Source organism: Garra rufa, chromosome 23 (genome assembly GCF_049309525.1).
Source record: "Garra rufa chromosome 23, GarRuf1.0, whole genome shotgun sequence".
NCBI classification, from domain to species: Eukaryota; Metazoa; Chordata; class Actinopteri; order Cypriniformes; family Cyprinidae; genus Garra; species Garra rufa.
This window is the reverse complement of record NC_133383.1, coordinates 39,515,562-39,525,254: the sequence shown is the minus strand read 5'-3', so window position 1 is coordinate 39,525,254 and position 9,693 is coordinate 39,515,562. Positions and strand designations below refer to the sequence as shown.

Here is a 9,693-nt window from a genome sequence, read left to right as displayed (position 1 = left end):
TATAAAATAAATGCTAAGAATTGTTTAAAACATTCTTTTAGGACCGCAAGTGAGGGTGTAACTTCTGTGTTGTTTATTACTTTTGTTCCTAATAAAAAGTTTAACTGCACTCACAAGTGAATCTCAAGTTATTTTGCGTGATAGTTGCCCCAGCACCCGAGGACACCAGATTCCCCTTTTATTTTGGACTTATGGACACTTTTCCCCCTTACTTTCTGTTTAATAAAAGCCTCTCCGAGGCCTGACGCCACACCCACTGTGTCTGTCGTGTGCCCCTCCCGCCACAATATATATATATATATATATATATATATATATATATATATATATATATATTTATTTATTTATTTATTTTGTCCTTACATTTTTCCTTCATTCTTTCATTAGTTCCTCTCAGTCATCTGACTGAATAAGTCATTATGCGGCTCATTATGCAGGTCTTTGTCTTCTCAGGTGTGAATCACAGCATTATTCAGGGTCATTCACGCCTTCTCGCATACAGCCATTCTAAACAAAAAGTGTCTTCAAAAATTTAAATCAATATACTGTTTTGTGTAAACAAGTGAACTAGATAATTTTCACATCATTTGGTAGAAAAAACTCTAGCCTACCACATCCAGTTCTCAAAAGTCTTGTGAACAAATATTCTGTATGTGTTTCATTGCCTTATTTCAGTGACTTAAACTAAATTTTTGTTCACTAAGCACGCATAAATGTTATTTTCTCAAAAACTCAAAAATGTACATTCATGCTGCTTACATATTTTTGTAGTCCAATTTGTGCTGATTACAATGCATTTAGATTTAGGCCATTACTATGTTTTTAAGATACTGAAAAAAGCACAAATGTCAAGGCATGTCAAAACTTCTTCAGGGCCCCAAAACACCCTCAGACCCCAGAGGGTTAACCGGATCAGACCTTTGCCGACTCCTATTCCCGCCAGGCCCCCAACCTCCACCGCCAGAAGGAGAGGGCCAGGAATCCCGACAAGAGCCATAATCAACTCAGGGCCCCCACCTGAATGATGGGGTTCCAAAGAACCATCTCATTCCGCTTATTTGCCATTACCATCATTTACCATCATCACAGCAGGGCAGAGTAAAACACCCTTAGGATGTCAACCGAGTAGAGAATGGTTCTCCGATTCAGTAGCCTTGAGAAGGTCTTCACCCTGGCCCTGCTAAGTCACATTTTAGCCAACACAGTGAAGTTTTCTAAAGGCCATAGGCCACGTGCTCCCAGAGGGAATCCGTAGACTTGTACCTCCTGTACTTTCAAGCCCCGTGCAATCATATTCTTATGAGGCCCACAATAGTCCACTTTTTCCTTTCCCGCCCAGGAAAGAGTGTCTGGTGCCATTTCGTAGCAGACTGTCACATCCAAGGCTAAGGCGAGAGAACCCTGGACGAGCGGGGTCCGGAATCTCCATTCTGTGTGCACCGTCCAACCAAGGCCCCTCGCCTCTTCTGCGAGTAGGTTGCATAATTTGTTGTGCCTTTTGATTCTGGCCGCTTGAACTGCCGGGCACTGTCCAAGGATGTGTGAGGTGGATTCTAACCCGTGGGGACACTGCCTGCAGGCTGCCGTGGTTTTGCATCTTCCTCTGTACCAAAATTCCAGGGTGGGGTACACACCAGCATGCAACTGAAGGGCAGCGATATAATGCTTGTTCTTGAAGTCGATTGGCTTTCCCAGGCACCTTGGAAGCGGCCTATCCCTCCGCCCTGGGTTGGCAGCCCTGTGCACCTCAGGAATTCCTCCGACCTCCAATCACATGAGCTAGGGTAACTTGTGGTCATCGAGCCGGTGTCACTCTCGCTTGTCGCCAAGACCTTCCTTCCGTACTGCCTGCCTTAATCCACACCCTTTTGAACTTTGATTCTGCACGGGGACTTAGCATCAGATTCCTCACCAACGAATCTGATGCGCAGGCGAGGCGAATGGTTCACCGTCACCACAGAGGTCAGCTTGGTAGTATAGCCATGGAATGGCGCATTGATTTAGGAGGGTCACTTTTTGATGAGGTTTCTTCAAAAAGTGATGCTCTTCTTTGCAGTGCTGGATGAGGCCATTATTTTCCTGGCACCCGGGGCTAGGACGGAACCGCCTCTGTCTAGGGTGTAAGGGACAGGCTTCGGTTAGCCTTTTTGTGATCACCCTGGTGAAGAGTCTTAAGATCATCGAGCCGATGGTTATTGGTCTCCAGTTCCCAATCTCCATCACCGCTTCCTGGCCCGATGTCTTAGAAATTAGTACCGTACGACTTTTCTTTAGACGGGTAGGGATGACACCCGTGAACCACCACATGTTAAACAGTTGTGTGAGAGTCTCGCATTTGGGGTCCCATCTCAGAATGTCCTGCTTCTCGATCCTATCTGGGCCCGATGCGGATGTGTTCGAAGCATGATTGAGGCTATGTTTGATCTCGTCAGTTTAGATGGACCCAGAGAGATGAGTATTGTTCGCCCTCTCGACAGCCATAAATCGACCCAGCCTGTAAAGGGAGATGGTACTTCCCACTTGCTCTTATAAAAATCATGGATGGTTTCCTTGGGTATTGGACAACGCTCGGTGTTCTTCCCGTCCAATATCACCTTAGCAAGATGGGCCTGGTCCTTCTTTAAAAGGAAACTTCTATCTATTCTATCATTGTTTGCGTTGCCGCCTCAACCAGCGCAGGTAGCCGTTTGCAGCCTTCCAACCATGCTGCGAGGACGCGATGGTATTCCGTGCTGTCCCCCTCCACCTCGTTCACCATTTGTTGGGCTTTCTGTTGGAGTACGACCAAAAGGCCACCCTCTGGCAAGTCGGGTTGGTCCGGAGGGTTTGACGAACTTGCTGGGGGCTCCAACGGTCCCTCCCGTACTCTCGCTGTGCTGCGTCTGGGACACTTAGGAGGGACCTCTTCGCCCGAGACCTCTCTCCATGTGCTTGCCAGGGCCGCTTGAGTTCCTGTTTCTTCCTCTGTCTGCAACTGTGCAGAACTGCATATTTTCCTGCTCTCCATTATCCTTTTCTGGTTCCAAATCTCAGGGTGGACGTGCAGCTCATGTATACTACACACTCACTTAGTGGCAAAGCTCCTTGTGCATCCATCACACTTAGCGGTTCCCACAGCCGCTGGGGCTTTTGGTCCCTTACATTTAGGGACATGACATACGCACCGGCCCGGAGGCAACCAGCTATCCCAGGCCGATGGAAGGGTCCGGCATTAGGGTATCGTCACCTCTAGGCGGGATTCTGACTTAGAGGCGTTCAGTCATGATCCCGCAGATGGTAGCCTCCCACCAGTGGCTCCTCAGCCAAGCACACTCACCAAATGTCTGAACCCATGGTTCCTCTCGTACTGAGCAGGATTACTATTGCAATGACGGTACAATCAGTAGGGTAAAACTAACCTGTCTCACGACGGTCTAAACCAAGGGTCACCAAACTTGATCCTGTAGGGCCGGTGTCCTGCAGAGTTTAGCTCCAACTTGCCTCAACACAGCTGCCTGGAAGTTTCAAGTATACCTATTAAGACCTTGATTAGCTGGTTCAGGTGTGTTTGATTAGGGTTGGAGCTAACCCCTTAAACTAAGTAAGTTTTATCGAAAACAACTATTCTGTGATAAAGTAATTCATATGAAACCAAGGAGATGTCTAGTCTATCCAGTTGCAGCTAATTATTTGGTAACAATTTATAATAACGTTCAGTTGTAAGTCTTTTATAAGTGATTATTAGTTAATGATGAAATAATCATTTGTTAATGTTTTGTTAATTCATGTATAAGTCATTTACAAATAATTAGTTAATGATGAACTAATTATTTACAAAACATGACTATGTGTTTATAAATTATGAATAAGTGATATGTTCATTTTATTGTAAGTACTATGCTAACGATTTACCCAAAAAATGGCATATCATGAAACAATCAAACAGATCCTTAGTAAATGGTTAAAAAATGGGGGTGACAGTTAAGGGGTGTTTTAGTATGGTTTCTGTTTGTATTCAAAACTCTATATGAGACCAGTGTGGTGTGTATCGACAAGAGGAGGTGCCAATAAAAGGGGCACCACCGGCCGGGTCGGGCCGATATTTCCTGCCACTATCTTCGGGCCGGGCCGGGTTGGGCGGGGCCATGATCAAGCATTTGTGTGTGTGTTTTATTTTTATTTTTATTTTTATTTTTTTTTAAATCATTACTTAATTAGGATAATTGGGTGGAGAGCTATGCCATAATTATAAATATTATACGAATATTTTAGCAAAGTCGGCTTGAGCAACTCGTGACGTGTAGGTCTACAAAGTTGCGCAAGTTGCAACACGTGTCATGCGCAGCAACGCTCTAGCTCCCGCGACTCCTCCACTGGCACACATAACACCGGGCCAGCTGTGCTGAATTGTGTATGTGTAGCCTATAGCTTAAGTGCAACATGGAGCTTGAAGACGTACAGACAAAAATTAAAACGGGGGAATTAACTTTGAGCAAGTTTGGAGGAAAGTCGGAGATATGGAAACATTTTCAACAAGTCGTGGGCAGTGACAACATATGTGTCGGCTTTGTGAAGTGCATTAAGTGCTACGTTTTATAATAGGCTTTAAAATATTTATTTTGTTTAAAAATATTCTAAAACTTATATGTATTAAATATGCCATCCAAAGTTAATTACTTCTTCATTTTTTGTGTTTATCATTGTTCACGTTTTTTTTAGGCTATTTTTTTCATTCGGATCTATTTGCGATCCATTCTGAATAAACAAACAATGCAGTTTACATGCGTCGTCCTTGTTGCATTTTTCAATAAGATAGCTATATCTAAACTAATTTCTGTAGTTCAAACAACTTAGAATTGTAGTTGAGAACGTCTGTTATAACGGCTCACGTATTAAAAAATAGTCGGGTTTAAATCGGGCTCGGGCTCATAATTACAGAATGTGTCGGACCGGGTCGGGCTCGGACACAAGGTGCACGGGCTCGGGTAGGATCGGGTTTAATTTTTTGGGCCCGATCTAAGCTCTACTTCATTCCCCCTCTTAATCATATATGACAAAACTAAATAATTAATGCAAGCAAACCTTGATAATCTTTATCAAAACATCTTTAAAAAGTTTGGATGGCCAGTCCATACTTTTCCCTTCTACATGTTCAAAAGAACAGGTCACATCTGTCATACCGCGTACCAGCGTCTGTTGGGGCAGTGTGTCTAACATTAGGTCATAGCCTGAATGTGAATGGCCTTGTGACAAACAAGCATCTGATAAGATAAATCAACACTCTTATGGAAATGTACAAGAGTAAGATGATAGACACTCCTGAAACAAGGACTAAAGCCTTTAAAATCATTGCAAAGTGGCCCCAATATTGATCCAAATTATGTGCCCTTAATGAAGTTTAGCTTCTTGTCTTAGCATTTCAGTATCAGGGTTTTAATGTCCTAGTAATTATTCAAATTGTCTGGCAAGTTTATCAATTTAAAAGTAGAACTGTCAGTTGGAGTGCACCATTTAAAATCAAATCAGTTACAGGTAATAAATGTGCATACCAATTCCATGATGTATTGAACCAATGAAAAATTCCCTTAAGGGTCTTTAAGATTTAACCAAAGTCACATCACTATGACTTTTTAGTCATGACAAATCATTAAGTGATGTTTTATTAACAAGTTTCGGGAGGAGCTCGCGCAGATAATTAACACGGCCAATACATCATTAGTAATCAGTCTCCCTATCTAATCAACACAGGGAAAATCCCTATAAATAACACAACAATCCTACCTTCATCATCTCTTGTCTCGTCAAAAACCTCCAAGTCAGCTCCATTAAAGGATACCTTAGCAGGATCCAATTTTTCCACAAACTCGCATACGGCTCACCTTCAGCTCAAATTACTAATTCCCAGACTGCCCTACTCATCAAGGGTATACAAAAAAAACACCCCACCCGCCCAGATACCCGCCAACCTATAACACTAAAAATACTAACCAAATGTATCTCCATCCTCCGCAAAGGCTACCAATCCATCCACACCGCCCGTAAGCTAGACGCCATGTTCATCCTGGCTTTCTTCGGCTTCCTCAGATGCTCCGAGCTCGCCATAACATCCAACTTTAACCCAGCCATCCACCCAACTGTCTACGATCTAGCAGCATCAGGTAACGAAGCCATCTCCTACTTCATAAAACAAAGCAAAACAGACCAGTCAAAGCGAGGCCATTTTGTGTACATTTTCAATCTCCAGTCACCCATCCAACCTTTCCAAAACCCTCCTACCCTTCCTCCAGCTCAGGAAATCACAAGCAAAAAACCCTTCCGACCCCCTTTTTACAGACGACTCCAACCGTCCTGTCACCCGTTTCTGGTTTCAGAAACATCTCAAGTCTGTCATACTCCTTTCTGGCACCCCCGCCGATAATTTCTCCAGCCATTCCTTTCGAATTGGCGCAGCAACAAAGAAGAAGCCCACCAGACCCTAATCAGCTAAAGCATCTATCCCTTTCCATCCCCTTCCACCTGCACTATCCACACAGCCACTCGCCAACAATCCCATAGTACCCTCTTTTAGTTGATCCTCAAACCTTTTCTTCACATCCCGCCACAGCTATGTCTGCTCCCGCAGGAGCCTTTACCAATTTACCCTCAGCCACCGCAGCTCCGCTACCAATAATTCCCCACTGATTCAGCACCGCCAGTTCCCACTGAAGCCCCTAGCCTTATTCCCACACTGCAGCCGCAGCGTTCGCTACCGCTAGAGCCCCTTTTTCTTAACCTCCCTCTGCCGCAGCAGAGCCTGCTTCCGCAGAAGCCTCTAACTATTTCCCCCGCACCGCAGCGTCAGCTCTTTCAGGAGCCTTAGCCTTCTTCCCACTCTGGACTAGCAGCGTTCGCTCCCACCTCTATTTATAACCTCTCTCTGCAGCAGCAGAGCCCGCTTCCGCAGAAGCCCTTAACGTTTTTTCCCGCACCGCAGTGCCAGCTCCCGCAGGAGCCCTCAGCCTTCTTCCACACTGCAGCAGCAGCGTCCGCTCCCGCTGGAGCCTCTACTAATAAACTCCCTCTCCCGCAGGAGCCCCATCCACTTTTTAAAAGTGCCCCACTGCCGCAGCAGTCGCCTTTCCTTAGGAGTTGTTTGTTGCTTACCCCAGCAGTACCCGCTGGAGCTCCTCCCTCATCTCCATCACGCACCAACGCCCGCAACTACAGCGAACGTCCAGCATCCCTTAAGTCCAAGCCTCTTTGGGGTGCTGGTTTGGCTGCTGTCCTGCAAGTAATTATTAGCCTTTTGGGGAGCGCTTATAGGGTTCGGGCCAGTGCTGAGCTCGGACCCCTCCCCCTGGGCGGGGGAAAGCCCCGGGCTCGGGAATTACCACCGAGCTCGAGGCCCTCTCCCGTACAGCACGCCAAACACGCACAACCTTTCGCTCAGTTTATTATCAGTAAGAGGGAACTCGTGAAATTACATCAAGCCATGTTTAACCATATCTTGCAGCATGATGCTAATAAACCACCCATGAATTGGTCTGACTGACTCACATGACAAATATATGACTTAAACACAACCTCAGCAATATAAAATGACTGATATCTCTTTTGTAGCCCAGAATGCATCTATCCATGAAATGTCTCAGTAGTCAGTTCTCGCTGAGTTGTCTCAGTAGTCGGCTCTTGAAATGTCTCTGTAGCTTGTTCTGTTCTTCCCAAAGAACCATCTTGAGTTTGAAGATTGTGAAGTTCTGTCTCTCTCTCTGAAGTTCCCTGAAGTTCCTGTTGTTCTGTGAGCCATTGTTTGTCGACCCAAACTGCCCCCTTTATGATAAGGCTCGAACCTATCAGCAAATTTCTCGAAGGTCGTCCACAGACTTGATCTGCAAAAACTCAAAAAACAAGAGAACGGAAAACAGAGACTGTTCTTTTGAAAAACAAGATTGTTCATACTTCGTTGGAATTATTTGGATTCCATTATAACCTCGATAGATAAATGAAGAACATAGAGACCATCTGGCAACTAGACTGTAGTGCGGTGAAAGCTAATCATCGTAGCCCCCCACCCGCCATATCTTCATCATGAGGTTGGCCCCCAAGTCACTAAAAGACAAGGTTCTTCTCATGACTCCTTTCTACAGCATTTGCCAGATCTCATTTAAAATTAATGAGCAAATTCACAATGTCTAATATGTATCCATTTTGCTTGGGGTTGCTAATAGGGGTGTCAAAATTAATCGTTTCTACGATGCATCGCGATGCAGACGAGGACGATTCGGTATCGGTTCAGTAATAGACCATAACCGGTTTTAACTTACTGACGCTTTTCTGACGTCATTTGCCACATACGTGCTTTGTCGCAGTAGAATACAATGGCTGAGGGAGGCGAATATCGAGTGCGAGTAATCAAAAATGCTCCAACTACTTTAAAAGCCGACATCTGGGCACATTTTGGCTTTTATGAACAACCTGGTAAGCACGAACTGGAGAAGACACACGCTGTCTGTAAATCATGCCACGCACAAATAAAATATGCAGGAGGTAATACCACTAACTTGAGAAACCATGTTAGCCGTTTTCACCCTGAGCTTTTAACGTCTGTCAGTGCCAAGGTGGACCCAGCTCAGCCAAAAATAGATCAAATGATATCAGCGTTGCCGCCCAACTCGGAGAGAGGGCAAAGAATTACCAGAGCAGTGGCAGCTTTTATAGCAAAGGACATACGGCCCTTTTCTGTGGTGGAAAACCCCGGGTTTCGCCACCTGTTAAATACTCTGGAGCCGCGGTATAAGCTTCCCTCACGCAGCCACTTTTCAGAGAAAATTGTGCTTGAACTTTACCATGAAACCAAAGCCCAGGTAATGGCGTCAATGAGCCAAGCTCATCGAGTTGCAATAACATGTGATTCCTCGGTCGCGACAGAGTCATATGTCACAATAACAGCACTTTACATTAGTGAGCACTGGAAGATTTTGTCACATGTGCTGCAAACAAGAGACGTTTATGAGTCACACACGAGTGTTCACCTGGCAGAGCTACTGTCTCAGGTCATCGAGGAATGGCAGGTATCAGATAAAGATGTAGTGCTTGTGACAGATAATGCGTCGAACATGATCGCTGCAGCTCAATTCGGAACATTCCCACACGTAAAATGCTTCGCGCATACAGTGAATCTGGCATCGCAGCGCGCGCTTAAAGTGGCCACGCTCTCCCGGCTTTTGGCCAAAATCCGGCGAATATCAACATTCTTCCATCGCAGCACCACAGCGAGCCAGCAATGTCTTGGCCTGAGAAATCACAAGCTGATTACTGATGTTGCAACAAGATGGAACAGTGCATATGACATGGTCGAGAGGTTCTTGGAACAACAACCTGCAATTTGTGCAACCTTGCTGTCACCAGAAGTCAGAAAAGGAGAGACAGATCTATGCACTCTTACTGAAACAGATGTGACAAATGCAGAGGATGCTGTGAGGGCATTAAAGCCAATGAAGGATGCAACAACACTGATGTCAGAAGAGAGCAATCCGACAGTGTCTCTCATTGCTCCTCTAAATGCACAACTCCTCCAGAATATGTCAGACACCACCGGAGACTCACACATGATCCGTGATATCAAGAATGCAATCAGAACAGATCTCCTGAAAAGGTACAACAGTGAGTCAGAGAAGAGGATCCTTCATGCAGCCTCTGCCCTGGATCCCCGATTTAAGGGAATGCCTTTTCTCA

The 9,693-nt window shown here is 45.2% G+C and overlaps 1 pseudogene; it reads right to left on the bottom strand.

Moving 5' to 3' along the window:
* Positions 1–1,083: 1,083 nt before the first annotated feature.
* On the bottom strand, positions 1,084–3,007 carry LOC141299038 (uncharacterized; annotated as a pseudogene).
* Positions 3,008–9,693: the final 6,686 nt, after the last annotated feature.